The following is a 15,100-nucleotide window of genomic DNA, read 5'->3' as shown; positions in this document are numbered from 1 at the left end:
GGCCTCAAAGCGCTTGAAATCTCCACGTGCAAATTCCATAAAAAGAGTGTTTCATATCTGCGCTGTCTAAAGAAGGATCAACTCTCTGAGTTGAATACACACAAGATAAAGAAGTTACTGAAAATTCTTCTGTCTAGCATTATATGAAGTAATCCCTTTTCCAAAGAAGGCCTCAAAGAGGTGCAAATATCCACTTGCAGAGATTACAAGCAGAGTGATTCCAAACTGCTCTAAGAAAAGAAAGGTTAAACTCTGTGAGTTGAATGCACACATCACAACGCAGTTTCTGAGAATGATTCTGTCTAGTTTTTATACGAATATATTTCCTTTTCTACCATTGGCCTCAAAACACTTGAAATCTCCACCAGCAAATTCCACAAAAGGAGTGTTTCAAAACTTCTCTGACTAAAGGAAGCTTCAACTCTGTGAGATGAATACACACAACACAAAAAAGTTACTGAGAATTCTTCTGTCTAGCATTATAGGAAGAAATTCTGTTTCCAACGAAGCCCTCGAAGAGGTCCAAATATCCACTTGCAGACATTATAAAGAGTGTTTCCAAACAGCTCTATGAAAAGAAAGGTTAAACTCTGTGATTTGAACGCACACATCACAAGTAGTTTCTGAGAATGATTCTGTCTGGTTTTATACGAAGATATTTCCTTTTCTACCATTTGCCGCAAAGCGCTTGAAATCTCCAGCTGCAAATTCCACAAAAAGAGTGTTTAAAATCTGCTCTGTCTAAAGTAAGCTTCAGCTCTGTGAGTTGAATACACACAACACAAAAAAGTTACTGAGAATGCTTATGTTTAGCATTAGATTAAGAAATCCCGCTTCCAACGCAGCCCTCAAAGGGGTCCAAATATCCAATTGCATACTTTACAAACCGAGTGTTTCCAAACTGCTCTATGAAAGGAAAGGTTAAACTCTGTGAGTTGAACGCACACATCACAAAGTAGTTACTGAGAATGGTCCTGTCTTATATTCATACGAAGATATTTCCCTTTCTACCATTGGCCTCAAAGCGATTGAAATCTCCATCTACAAATTCCACAAAAAGGGTTTTTCAAATCTGCTCTGTCTAAAGGGAGCTTCAATTCCAGTTGAACGCACACAACACAAAGAAGTTACAGAGAATTCTTCTGTCTAGCATTAAATGAAGAAATCCCGTTTCCAACGGAGGCTTCAAAGAAGTCCAAATATCCAATTGCAGACTTAACAAACAGAGTGTTTCCAAACTGCTCTATGAAAAGGAAGGTTAATCTCTGTGCTTTGAACGCACACATCTCAAAGTAGTTTCTGAGAATGATTCTGTCTACTTTTTATATGAAGATATTTCTTTTTCTACCATTGGAATCAAAGCGCTTGAAATCTCCACCTGCAAATTCCACAAAAAGAGTGTTTGAAATCTGCTCTGTATAAAGGAGGCTTCAACTCTGTGAGTTGAATACACACAACACAAAGAAGTTACTGAGAATTCTACAGTCTAGCATTATAGAAAGAAATCCCGTTTCCAAAGAAGACCTCAAAGAGGTCCAAATATCCACTTGCAGACTTAACAAACAGAGTGTTTCCAAACTGCTCTGTGTAAAGGAAGGTTAAACTCTGTGATTTGAACGCACACATCACAACGCAGTTTCTGAGAATGATTCTGTCCAGTTTTTAGACGAAGATATTTCCTTTTCTAAAATTGGTCTCAAAGCGCTTGAAATCTCCACCTGCAAATTCCACAAAAAGAGTGTTTCAAATCTGCTCTGTCTAAAGGAAGCTTCAACTCAGTGAGTTGAATACACACAACACAAAGAAGTTACTGAGAATTCTTCTGTCTAGCATTGTATGAAGAAATCCGGTTTCCAACGAAGCCCTCAAAGACGTCCAAATATCCACTTGCAGACTTTACAAACAGAGTGTTTCCAAACTGCTCTATGAAAAGAAAGGTTAAACTCTGTTAGTTGAACAGACACATCACAAACTAGTTTCTGAGCATCGTTCTGTCTTATTTTTATGCGAAGATATTTCCTTTTCTGCAATTGCCGTAAAAGCGCTTGAAATCTCCACCTGTATATTCCACAAGAACGGTGGTTCAAATCTGCTGTGTGTGAAGGAAGCTTCAAATCAGTGAGTTGAATACACACAACACAAAGAAGTTGCTGAGAACTCTTTTGTCTAGCATTATATGAAGAAATCCCTCTTCCAACGAAGCCCTCAAAGAGATCCAAATATCCACTTGCAGACTTAACAAACAGAGTGTTTCCAAACAGTTCTATGAAAAGGAAGGTTAAACACTGTCAGTTGAATGCACACATCACAAAGTAGTTTCTGAGAATGGTTCTGTCATATTTTTATACAAAGATATTTCCTTTTCTGCCATTGGCCTCAAAGCGCTTGAAATCTCCACCTGCAAATTCCACAAAAACAGTGTTTCAAATCTGCTCTGTCTAAAGGAAGCTTCAAATCAGTGAGTTGAATACACACAACAGAAAGAAGTTGCTGGCAAATCTTCAGTCTAGCATTATATGAAGAAATCCCGTTTCCAACGAAGCCCTCAAAGAGATCCAAATATCCACTTGCAGACTCAACAAACAGAGTGTTTCCAAAGAGTTCTAGGGAAAGGAAGGTTAGACTCAGTGATTTGAACGCACACATCACAGATCAGTTTCTGAGAATGATTCTGCCTAGTTTCTATACGAAGATATTTCCTTTTCTAAAATTGGCCTCAAAGCGCTTGAAATCTCCACCTGCAAATTCCACAAGAAGAGTGTTTCAAATCTGTTCTGTCTAAAGGAATCTTCAACTCTGTGAGTTGAATACACACAACACAAAGAAGTTGCTGAGAATTCTTCTGTCTAGCATTATATGACGAAATCCCGTTTCCAAGGAAGGCCTCAAAGAGGTCCAAATATCCACTTGCAGACTTAACAAACAGAGTGTTTCCAAACTGCTCTATGAAAAGAAAGGTTAATCTCTGTCAGTTGAACGCACACATCACAAAGTAGTTTCTGAGAATGCTTCTGTGATATTTTTTTACGAAGATATTTCCTTTTCTGCCATTGGCCTCAAAGTGCTTGAAATCTCCACCTGCAAATTCCACAAAAACAGTGTTTCAAATCTGCTCTGTCTAAAGGAAGCTTCAAATCAGTGAGTTGAATGCACACAACACAAAGAAGTTGCTGGGAATTCTTCTGTCTAGCATTATATGAAGAAATCCCGTTTCCAACGACGCCCTCAAAGAGGTCCAAATATCCACTTCCAGACTTTACAAACAGAGTGTTTCCAAACTGCTCTATGAAAAGAAAGGTTAAACTCTGTGAGTTGAACGAACACATCACAAACAAGTTTCTGAGAATGGTTCTTTCTTATTTTTATACGAAGATATTTCCTTTTGTGCCACTGGCCTCAAAGCGCTTGAAATCTCCACATGCAAATTCCATAAAGAGTGCTTCAAATCTGCTCTGTCTAAAGGAAGGATCAACACTCTGAGATGAATACACACAACGTAATGAAATTGCTGAGAATTCTTCTGTCTAGCATTATATGAAGAAATCCCGTTTCCAACGAAGCCGGCAAAGAGGTCCAAATATCCACTTGCAGACATTTCAAGCATTGTGTTTCCAAACTGCTCTATGAAAAGAGAGGTTAAACTCCGTGAGTTGTACGCACATATCAGAAAGTAGTTTCTTAGAATGGTTCTGTCTTATTTTTATACGGAGATGCTTCCTTTTCTACCATTGGCCTCAAAGCGTTTGAAATCTCCACCTGCAAATTCCACCAAAAGAGTGTTTCAAATCAGCTCTGTGTAAAGGAAGCTTCAACTCTGTGAGTTGAATAGACACAACACAAAGAAGTTACTGGGAATTATTCTGTCAGGCATTAGATGAAGAAATCCCTTTTCCAACGATGGCCTCGAAGAGGTCCAAATATCCACTTGCAGACTTAACAAACAGAGTGTTTCCAAACTGATCTATGAAAAGAAAGGTTAAACTCTGTGAGTTGAACGCACAAATCACAAACTATTTTCTGAGAATGGTTCTGTCTTATTTATGTACGGAGATGTTTCCTTTTCTGCCATTGGCCTGAAAGCGCTTCAAATCTCCACCTGCAAATTCCACAAAAAGAGTGTTTCAAATCTGCTCTGTCTAAAGGAAGCTTCAACTCTGTGAGTTGAATACACACAGCATAAAGAAGTCACTGAGAATTCTTCTGTCTACAATTATATGAAGAAATCCCGTTTCCAGCGATGCCCTCAAGAGGTCAATATATCCACTTGTAGAGATTACAAACAGAGTGTTTCCAAACTGCTCTATGAAAAGAAAGGTTAAACTCTGTGAGTTGAACGCACACATCACAAACTAGTTTCTGAGAATGGTTCAGTCTTATTTTTATACGAAGATATTTCCTTCCCTGCCTTTGGCCTCAAAGCGCTTGAAATCTCCACGTGCAAATTCCATAAAAAGAGTGTTTCATATCTGCGCTGTCTAAAGAAGGATCAACTCTCTGAGTTGAATACACACAAGATAAAGAAGTTACTGAAAATTCTTCTGTCTAGCATTATATGAAGTAATCCCTTTTCCAAAGAAGGCCTCAAAGAGGTGCAAATATCCACTTGCAGAGATTACAAGCAGAGTGATTCCAAACTGCTCTAAGAAAAGAAAGGTTAAACTCTGTGAGTTGAATGCACACATCACAACGCAGTTTCTGAGAATGATTCTGTCTAGTTTTTATACGAATATATTTCCTTTTCTACCATTGGCCTCAAAACACTTGAAATCTCCACCAGCAAATTCCACAAAAGGAGTGTTTCAAAACTTCTCTGACTAAAGGAAGCTTCAACTCTGTGAGATGAATACACACAACACAAAAAAGTTACTGAGAATTCTTCTGTCTAGCATTATAGGAAGAAATTCTGTTTCCAACGAAGCCCTCGAAGAGGTCCAAATATCCACTTGCAGACATTATAAAGAGTGTTTCCAAACAGCTCTATGAAAAGAAAGGTTAAACTCTGTGATTTGAACGCACACATCACAAGTAGTTTCTGAGAATGATTCTGTCTGGTTTTATACGAAGATATTTCCTTTTCTACCATTTGCCGCAAAGCGCTTGAAATCTCCAGCTGCAAATTCCACAAAAAGAGTGTTTAAAATCTGCTCTGTCTAAAGTAAGCTTCAGCTCTGTGAGTTGAATACACACAACACAAAAAAGTTACTGAGAATGCTTATGTTTAGCATTAGATTAAGAAATCCCGCTTCCAACGCAGCCCTCAAAGGGGTCCAAATATCCAATTGCATACTTTACAAACCGAGTGTTTCCAAACTGCTCTATGAAAGGAAAGGTTAAACTCTGTGAGTTGAACGCACACATCACAAAGTAGTTACTGAGAATGGTCCTGTCTTATATTCATACGAAGATATTTCCCTTTCTACCATTGGCCTCAAAGCGCTTGAAATCTCCATCTACAAATTCCACAAAAAGGGTTTTTCAAATCTGCTCTGTCTAAAGGGAGCTTCAATTCCAGTTGAACGCACACAACACAAAGAAGTTACAGAGAATTCTTCTGTCTAGCATTAAATGAAGAAATCCCGTTTCCAACGGAGGCTTCAAAGAAGTCCAAATATCCAATTGCAGACTTAACAAACAGAGTGTTTCCAAACTGCTCTATGAAAAGGAAGGTTAATCTCTGTGCTTTGAACGCACACATCTCAAAGTAGTTTCTGAGAATGATTCTGTCTACTTTTTATATGAAGATATTTCTTTTTCTACCATTGGAATCAAAGCGCTTGAAATCTCCACCTGCAAATTCCACAAAAAGAGTGTTTGAAATCTGCTCTGTATAAAGGAGGCTTCAACTCTGTGAGTTGAATACACACAACACAAAGAAGTTACTGAGAATTCTACAGTCTAGCATTATAGAAAGAAACCCCGTTTCCAAAGAAGACCTCAAAGAGGTCCAAATATCCACTTGCAGACTTAACAAACAGAGTGTTTCCAAACTGCTCTGTGTAAAGGAAGGTTAAACTCTGTGATTTGAACGCACACATCACAACGCAGTTTCTGAGAATGATTCTGTCCAGTTTTTAGACGAAGATATTTCCTTTTCTAAAATTGGTCTCAAAGCGCTTGAAATCTCCACCTGCAAATTCCACAAAAAGAGTGTTTCAAATCTGCTCTGTCTAAAGGAAGCTTCAACTCAGTGAGTTGAATACACACAACACAAAGAAGTTACTGAGAATTCTTCTGTCTAGCATTGTATGAAGAAATCCGGTTTCCAACGAAGCCCTCAAAGACGTCCAAATATCCACTTGCAGACTTTACAAACAGAGTGTTTCCAAACTGCTCTATGAAAAGAAAGGTTAAACTCTGTTAGTTGAACAGACACATCACAAACTAGTTTCTGAGCATCGTTCTGTCTTATTTTTATGCGAAGATATTTCCTTTTCTGCAATTGCCGTAAAAGCGCTTGAAATCTCCACCTGTATATTCCACAAGAACGGTGGTTCAAATCTGCTGTGTGTGAAGGAAGCTTCAAATCAGTGAGTTGAATACACACAACACAAAGAAGTTGCTGAGAACTCTTTTGTCTAGCATTATATGAAGAAATCCCTCTTCCAACGAAGCCCTCAAAGAGATCCAAATATCCACTTGCAGACTTAACAAACAGAGTGTTTCCAAACAGTTCTATGAAAAGGAAGGTTAAACACTGTCAGTTGAATGCACACATCACAAAGTAGTTTCTGAGAATGGTTCTGTCATATTTTTATACAAAGATATTTCCTTTTCTGCCATTGGCCTCAAAGCGCTTGAAATCTCCACCTGCAAATTCCACAAAAACAGTGTTTCAAATCTGCTCTGTCTAAAGGAAGCTTCAAATCAGTGAGTTGAATACACACAACAGAAAGAAGTTGCTGGCAAATCTTCAGTCTAGCATTATATGAAGAAATCCCGTTTCCAACGAAGCCCTCAAAGAGATCCAAATATCCACTTGCAGACTCAACAAACAGAGTGTTTCCAAAGAGTTCTAGGGAAAGGAAGGTTAGACTCAGTGATTTGAACGCACACATCACAGATCAGTTTCTGAGAATGATTCTGCCTAGTTTCTATACGAAGATATTTCCTTTTCTAAAATTGGCCTCAAAGCGCTTGAAATCTCCACCTGCAAATTCCACAAAAAGAGTGTTTCAAATCTGTTCTGTCTAAAGGAATCTTCAACTCTGTGAGTTGAATACACACAACACAAAGAAGTTGCTGAGAATTCTTCTGTCTAGCATTATATGACGAAATCCCGTTTCCAAGGAAGGCCTCAAAGAGGTCCAAATATCCACTTGCAGACTTAACAAACAGAGTGTTTCCAAACTGCTCTATGAAAAGAAAGGTTAAACTCTGTCAGTTGAACGCACACATCACAAAGTAGTTTCTGAGAATGCTTCTGTGATATTTTTTTACGAAGATATTTCCTTTTCTGCCATTGGCCTCAAAGTGCTTGAAATCTCCACCTGCAAATTCCACAAAAACAGTGTTTCAAATCTGCTCTGTCTAAAGGAAGCTTCAAATCAGTGAGTTGAATGCACACAACACAAAGAAGTTGCTGGGAATTCTTCTGTCTAGCATTATATGAAGAAATCCCGTTTCCAACGACGCCCTCAAAGAGGTCCAAATATCCACTTCCAGACTTTACAAACAGAGTGTTTCCAAACTGCTCTATGAAAAGAAAGGTTAAACTCTGTGAGTTGAACGAACACATCACAAACAAGTTTCTGAGAATGGTTCTTTCTTATTTTTATACGAAGATATTTCCTTTTGTGCCACTGGCCTCAAAGCGCTTGAAATCTCCACATGCAAATTCCATAAAGAGTGCTTCAAATCTGCTCTGTCTAAAGGAAGGATCAACACTCTGAGATGAATACACACAACGTAAAGAAATTGCTGAGAATTCTTCTGTCTAGCATTATATGAAGAAATCCCGTTTCCAACGAAGCCGGCAAAGAGGTCCAAATATCCACTTGCAGACATTTCAAGCATTGTGTTTCCAAACTGCTCTATGAAAAGAGAGGTTAAACTCCGTGAGTTGTACGCACACATCAGAAAGTAGTTTCTTAGAATGGTTCTGTCTTATTTTTATACGGAGATGCTTCCTTTTCTACCATTGGCCTCAAAGCGTTTGAAATCTCCACCTGCAAATTCCACCAAAAGAGTGTTTCAAATCAGCTCTGTGTAAAGGAAGCTTCAACTCTGTGAGTTGAATAGACACAACACAAAGAAGTTACTGGGAATTATTCTGTCAGGCATTAGATGAAGAAATCCCTTTTCCAACGATGGCCTCGAAGAGGTCCAAATATCCACTTGCAGACTTAACAAACAGAGTGTTTCCAAACTGATCTATGAAAAGAAAGGTTAAACTCTGTGAGTTGAACGCACAAATCACAAACTATTTTCTGAGAATGGTTCTGTCTTATTTATGTACGGAGATGTTTCCTTTTCTGCCATTGGCCTGAAAGCGCTTCAAATCTCCACCTGCAAATTCCACAAAAAGAGTGTTTCAAATCTGCCCTGTCTAAAGGAAGCTTCAACTCTGTGAGTTGAATACACACAGCATAAAGAAGTCACTGAGAATTCTTCTGTCTACAATTATATGAAGAAATCCCGTTTCCAGCGATGCCCTCAAGAGGTCAATATATCCACTTGTAGAGATTACAAACAGAGTGTTTCCAAACTGCTCTATGAAAAGAAAGGTTAAACTCTGTGAGTTGAACGCACACATCACAAACTAGTTTCTGAGAATGGTTCAGTCTTATTTTTATACGAAGATATTTCCTTCCCTGCCTTTGGCCTCAAAGCGCTTGAAATCTCCACGTGCAAATTCCATAAAAAGAGTGTTTCATATCTGCGCTGTCTAAAGAAGGATCAACTCTCTGAGTTGAATACACACAAGATAAAGAAGTTACTGAAAATTCTTCTGTCTAGCATTATATGAAGTAATCCCTTTTCCAAAGAAGGCCTCAAAGAGGTGCAAATATCCACTTGCAGAGATTACAAGCAGAGTGATTCCAAACTGCTCTAAGAAAAGAAAGGTTAAACTCTGTGAGTTGAATGCACACATCACAACGCAGTTTCTGAGAATGATTCTGTCTAGTTTTTATACGAATATATTTCCTTTTCTACCATTGGCCTCAAAACACTTGAAATCTCCACCAGCAAATTCCACAAAAGGAGTGTTTCAAAACTTCTCTGACTAAAGGAAGCTTCAACTCTGTGAGATGAATACACACAACACAAAAAAGTTACTGAGAATTCTTCTGTCTAGCATTATAGGAAGAAATTCTGTTTCCAACGAAGCCCTCGAAGAGGTCCAAATATCCACTTGCAGACATTACAAAGATTGTTTCCAAACAGCTCTATGAAAAGAAAGGTTAAACTCTGTGATTTGAACGCACACATCACAAGTAGTTTCTGAGAATGATTCTGTCTGGTTTTATACGAAGATATTTCCTTTTCTACCATTTGCCGCAAAGCGCTTGAAATCTCCAGCTGCAAATTCCACAAAAAGAGTGTTTAAAATCTGCTCTGTCTAAAGTAAGCTTCAGCTCTGTGAGTTGAATATACACAACACAAAAAAGTTACTCAGAATGCTTATGTTTAGCATTAGATTAAGAAATCCCGCTTCCAACGCAGCCCTCAAAGGGGTCCAAATATCCAATTGCATACTTTACAAACCGAGTGTTTCCAAACTGCTCTATGAAAGGAAAGGTTAAACTCTGTGAGTTGAACGCACACATCACAAAGTAGTTACTGAGAATGGTCCTGTCTTATTTTCATACGAAGATATTTCCCTTTCTACCATTGGCCTCAAAGCGCTTGAAATCTCCATCTACAAATTCCACAAAAAGGGTTTTTCAAATCTGCTCTGTCTAAAGGAAGCTTCAATTCCAGTTGAACGCACACAACACAAAGAAGTTACAGAGAATTCTTCTGTCTAGCATTAAATGAAGAAATCCCGTTTCCAACGGAGGCTTCAAAGAAGTCCAAATATCCAATTGCAGACTTAACAAACAGAGTGTTTCCAAACTGCTCTATGAAAAGGAAGGTTAATCTCTGTGATTTGAACGCACACATCTCAAAGTAGTTTCTGAGAATGATTCTGTCTACTTTTTATATGAAGATATTTCTTTTTCTACCATTGGAATCAAAGCGCTTGAAATCTCCATCTGCAAATTCCACAAAAAGAGTGTTTGAAATCTGCTCTGTATAAAGGAGGCTTCAACTCTGTGAGTTGAATACACACAACACAAAGAAGTTACTGAGAATTCTACTGTCTAGCATTATAGAAAGAAATCCCGTTTCCAAAGAAGACCTCAAAGAGGTCCAAATATCCACTTGCAGACTTAACAAACAGAGTGTTTCCAAACTGCTCTGTGTAAAGGAAGGTTAAACTCTGTGATTTGAACGCACACATCACAACGCAGTTTCTGAGAATGATTCTGTCCAGTTTTTAGACGAAGATATTTCCTTTTCTAAAATTGGTCTCAAAGCGCTTGAAATCTCCACCTGCAAATTCCACAAAAAGAGTGTTTCAAATCTGCTCTGTCTAAAGGAAGCTTCAACTCAGTGAGTTGAATACACACAACACAAAGAAGTTACTGAGAATTCTTCTGTCTAGCATTATATGAAGAAATCCGGTTTCCAACGAAGCCCTCAAAGACGTCCAAATATCCACTTGCAGACTTTACAAACAGAGTGTTTCCAAACTGCTCTATGAAAAGAAAGGTTAAACTCTGTGAGTTGAACGCACACATCACAAACTAGTTTCTGAGAATGGTTCAGTCTTATTTTTATACGAAGATATTTCCTTCCCTGCCTTTGGCCTCAAAGCGCTTGAAATCTCCACGTGCAAATTCCATAAAAAGAGTGTTTCATATCTGCGCTGTCTAAAGAAGGATCAACTCTCTGAGTTGAATACACACAAGATAAAGAAGTTACTGAAAATTCTTCTGTCTAGCATTATATGAAGTAATCCCTTTTCCAAAGAAGGCCTCAAAGAGGTGCAAATATCCACTTGCAGAGATTACAAGCAGAGTGATTCCAAACTGCTCTAAGAAAAGAAAGGTTAAACTCTGTGAGTTGAATGCACACATCACAACGCAGTTTCTGAGAATGATTCTGTCTAGTTTTTATACGAATATATTTCCTTTTCTACCATTGGCCTCAAAACACTTGAAATCTCCACCAGCAAATTCCACAAAAGAAGTGTTTCAAAACTTCTCTGACTAAAGGAAGCTTCAACTCTGTGAGATGAATACACACAACACAAAAAAGTTACTGAGAATTCTTCTGTCTAGCATTATAGGAAGAAATTCTGTTTCCAACGAAGCCCTCGAAGAGGTCCAAATATCCACTTGCAGACATTACAAAGAGTGTTTCCAAACAGCTCTATGAAAAGAAAGGTTAAACTCTGTGATTTGAACGCACACATCACAAGTAGTTTCTGAGAATGATTCTGTCTGGTTTTATACGAAGATATTTCCTTTTCTACCATTTGCCGCAAAGCGCTTGAAATCTCCAGCTGCAAATTCCACAAAAAGAGTGTTTAAAATCTGCTCTGTCTAAAGTAAGCTTCAGCTCTGTGAGTTGAATACACACAACACAAAAAAGTTACTGAGAATGCTTATGTTTAGCATTAGATTAAGAAATCCCGCTTCCAACGCAGCCCTCAAAGGGGTCCAAATATCCAATTGCATACTTTACAAACCGAGTGTTTCCAAACTGCTCTATGAAAGGAAAGGTTAAACTCTGTGAGTTGAACGCACACATCACAAAGTAGTTACTGAGAATGGTCCTGTCTTATTTTCATACGAAGATATTTCCCTTTCTACCATTGGCCTCAAAGCGCTTGAAATCTCCATCTACAAATTCCACAAAAAGGGTTTTTCAAATCTGCTCTGTCTAAAGGAAGCTTCAATTCCAGTTGAACGCACACAACACAAAGAAGTTACAGAGAATTCTTCTGTCTAGCATTAAATGAAGAAATCCCGTTTCCAACGGAGGCTTCAAAGAAGTCCAAATATCCAATTGCAGACTTAACAAACAGAGTGTTTCCAAACTGCTCTATGAAAAGGAAGGTTAATCTCTGTGATTTGAACGCACACATCTCAAAGTAGTTTCTGAGAATGATTCTGTCTACTTTTTATATGAAGATATTTCTTTTTCTACCATTGGAATCAAAGCGCTTGAAATCTCCATCTGCAAATTCCACAAAAAGAGTGTTTGAAATCTGCTCTGTATAAAGGAGGCTTCAACTCTGTGAGTTGAATACACACAACACAAAGAAGTTACTGAGAATTCTACTGTCTAGCATTATATAAAGAAATCCCGTTTCCAAAGAAGACCTCAAAGAGGTCCAAATATCCACTTGCAGACTTAACAAACAGAGTGTTTCCAAACTGCTCTGTGTAAAGGAAGGTTAAACTCTGTGATTTGAACGCACACATCACAACGCAGTTTCTGAGAATGATTCTGTCCAGTTTTTAGACGAAGATATTTCCTTTTCTAAAATTGGTCTCAAAGCGCTTGAAATCTCCACCTGCAAATTCCACAAAAAGAGTGTTTCAAATCTGCTCTGTCTAAAGGAAGCTTCAACTCAGTGAGTTGAATACACACAACACAAAGAAGTTACTGAGAATTCTTCTGTCTAGCATTATATGAAGAAATCCGGTTTCCAACGAAGCCCTCAAAGACGTCCAAATATCCACTTGCAGACTTTACAAACAGAGTGTTTCCAAACTGCTCTATGAAAAGAAAGGTTAAACTCTGTGAGTTGAACGCACACATCACAAACTAGTTTCTGAGAATGGTTCAGTCTTATTTTTATACGAAGATATTTCCTTCCCTGCCTTTGGCCTCAAAGCGCTTGAAATCTCCACGTGCAAATTCCATAAAAAGAGTGTTTCATATCTGCGCTGTCTAAAGAAGGATCAACTCTCTGAGTTGAATACACACAAGATAAAGAAGTTACTGAAAATTCTTCTGTCTAGCATTATATGAAGTAATCCCTTTTCCAAAGAAGGCCTCAAAGAGGTGCAAATATCCACTTGCAGAGATTACAAGCAGAGTGATTCCAAACTGCTCTAAGAAAAGAAAGGTTAAACTCTGTGAGTTGAATGCACACATCACAACGCAGTTTCTGAGACTGATTCTGTCTAGTTTTTATACGAATATATTTCCTTTTCTACCATTGGCCTCAAAACACTTGAAATCTCCACCAGCAAATTCCACAAAAGGAGTGTTTCAAAACTTCTCTGACTAAAGGAAGCTTCAACTCTGTGAGATGAATACACACAACACAAAGAAGTTACTGAGAATTCTTCTGTCTAGCATTATAGGAAGAAATTCTGTTTCCAACGAAGCCCTCGAAGAGGTCCAAATATCCACTTGCAGACATTATAAAGAGTGTTTCCAAACAGCTCTATGAAAAGAAAGGTTAAACTCTGTGATTTGAACGCACACATCACAAGTAGTTTCTGAGAATGATTCTGTCTGGTTTTATACGAAGATATTTCCTTTTCTACCATCTGCCGCAAAGCGCTTGAAATCTCCAGCTGCAAATTCCACAAAAAGAGTGTTTAAAATCTGCTCTGTCTAAAGTAAGCTTCAGCTCTGTGAGTTGAATACACACAACACAAAAAAGTTACTGAGAATGCTTATGTTTAGCATTAGATTAAGAAATCCCGCTTCCAACGCAGCCCTCAAAGGGGTCCAAATATCCAATTGCATACTTTACAAACCGAGTGTTTCCAAACTGCTCTATGAAAGGAAAGGTTAAACTCTGTGAGTTGAACGCACACATCACAATGTAGTTACTGAGAATGGTCCTGTCTTATTTTCATACGAAGATATTTCCCTTTCTACCATTGGCCTCAAAGCGCTGGAAATCTCCATCTACAAATTCCACAAAAAGGGTTTTTCAAATCTGCTCTGTCTAAAGGGAGCTTCAATTCCAGTTGAACGCACACAACACAAAGAAGTTACAGAGAATTCTTCTGTCTAGCATTAAATGAAGAAATCCCGTTTCCAACGGAGGCTTCAAAGAAGTCCAAATATCCAATTGCAGACTTAACAAACAGAGTGTTTCCAAACTGCTCTATGAAAAGGAAGGTTAATCTCTGTGATTTGAACGCACACATCTCAAAGTAGTTTCTGAGAATGATTCTGTCTACTTTTTATATGAAGATATTTCTTTTTCTACCATTGGAATCAAAGCGCTTGAAATCTCCATCTGCAAATTCCACAAAAAGAGTGTTTGAAATCTGCTCTGTATAAAGGAGGCTTCAACTCTGTGAGTTGAATACACACAACACAAAGAAGTTACTGAGAATTCTACTGTCTAGCATTATATAAAGAAATCCCGTTTCCAAAGAAGACCTCAAAGAGGTCCAAATATCCACTTGCAGACTTAACAAACAGAGTGTTTCCAAATTGCTCTGTGTAAAGGAAGGTTAAACTCTGTGATTTGAACGCACACATCACAACGCAGTTTCTGAGAATGATTCTGTCCAGTTTTTAGACGAAGATATTTCCTTTTCTAAAATTGGTCTCAAAGCGCTTGAAATCTCCACCTGCAAATTCCACAAAAAGAGTGTTTCAAATCTGCTCTGTCTAAAGGAAGCTTCAACTCAGTGAGTTGAATACACACAACACAAAGAAGTTACTGAGAATTCTTCTGTCTAGCATTATATGAAGAAATCCGGTTTCCAACGAAGCCCTCAAAGACGTCCAAATATCCACTTGCAGACTTTACAAACAGAGTGTTTCCAAACTGCTCTATGAAAAGAAAGGTTAAACTCTGTGAGTTGAACGCACACATCACAAACTAGTTTCTGAGCATCGTTCTGTCTTATTTTTATGCGAAGATATTTCCTTTTCTGCAATTGCCGTAAAAGCGCTTGAAATCTCCACCTGTATATTCCACAATAACGGTGGTTCAAATCTGCTGTGTGTGAAGGAAGCTTCAAATCAGTGAGTTGAATACACACAACACAAAGAAGTTGCTGAGAATTCTTTTGTCTAGCATTATATGAAGAAATCCCTCTTCCAACGAAGCCCTCAAAGAGATCCA

The sequence above is a fragment of the Gorilla gorilla genome, chromosome 4, assembly GCF_029281585.2.
Source record: "Gorilla gorilla gorilla isolate KB3781 chromosome 4, NHGRI_mGorGor1-v2.1_pri, whole genome shotgun sequence".
NCBI classification, from domain to species: Eukaryota; Metazoa; Chordata; class Mammalia; order Primates; family Hominidae; genus Gorilla; species Gorilla gorilla.
Note: the sequence above shows the minus strand (reverse complement) of the source record.